Genomic DNA, 1,051 nt, shown 5'->3' with positions numbered 1-1,051 from the left:
GGCCACACCAGGCTCCAGTCTGATCTGGCAGAGTTTCTACAGCTGGATGCCCTTCCTAATGCCAACCACTCATAGAGTGTAGTGGGTGCTTTTATGTGCCACTGGCACAGGGGCCAGAGGAGGCTGGCAACGGCGACAATCGGTTGGTGCTTTTTATGTGCCACTATGCCAATGCATTGACGGCATCTGTTGGAATTGTCAATTGCTACTGTGGGTAGCATCAATTACTATAATTATTTGCTGTTGTGTTACTATCGTAATCACATCTGTTGATTTTGTTTGTTACTGTTGGCAATTACATGTCGCTATTTTATTACTGATGTATTGCATCTGTTGATAAGGCCTGTTGCTTATTGTGGATTGTATTTGATGTTCTGTTTCATTATGGATGATATGTGTTGATATTTCCACTTGCTATTGTAGATTTCATCTGTTACCATTCACTGCATATAGTATCACATCTGTTGATAATATTTATTACTATTATAGATAACATCTGTTTGCTACAATGATTTGTTATTCTGTTACTGTCATAATAATAATATGTGTAATACTGTCTGTTACTATTGTCTATAACATCTGTTGCGATTTTATTATTGTAATAAGACATTTACTGGTAATTCCTGTTGCTATTATAGATAGCATCTGTTGATTTGCTTTTCTGTTGCATTCATAATGATATATGTGAAACTGTCTCTGTTACCGCTGTCTATAATATCTATAACTATTTTTGTTACTACACGTAAGCTCGCAAGGAATGAAGCCAGTATGCTCCGTTGGATGTGTAATGTCAATGTGAATACCCGTCAGAGTGTAAGTATCTTGAGAGAAAAGCTGAACATTAGAAGCATCAGTTGTGGTGTGCAAGAGAGACGATTGCGCTGGTATGGACATGTGGTGAGAATGGATGAGGATAGCTGCATGAAAAAGTGCCACACCCTAACAGTTGAGGGAACCCGTGGAAGAGGTAGGCCCAGGAAGACCTGGGCTGAGGTGGTGAGGCAAGACCTTCGTACATTGGGCCTCACCGAGGCGATGACTACTGACCAAG

The 1,051-nt window shown here is 40.3% G+C and overlaps 1 protein-coding gene across 2 annotated transcripts in view; it reads left to right on the top strand.

Annotated features, from left to right (window-relative positions):
* LOC128247268 (kinesin-like protein KIF6) overlaps positions 1-1,051 on the top strand; it is an 85,787-nt gene that overhangs the window by 68,573 nt on the left and 16,163 nt on the right. The gene's annotated exons all lie outside the window — the stretch shown is intronic.

Source organism: Octopus bimaculoides, chromosome 3, assembly GCF_001194135.2.
Source record: "Octopus bimaculoides isolate UCB-OBI-ISO-001 chromosome 3, ASM119413v2, whole genome shotgun sequence".
NCBI lineage: Eukaryota > Metazoa > Mollusca > Cephalopoda > Octopoda > Octopodidae > Octopus > Octopus bimaculoides.
Note: the sequence above shows the minus strand (reverse complement) of the source record. Positions and strands in the feature narration are given on the sequence as shown.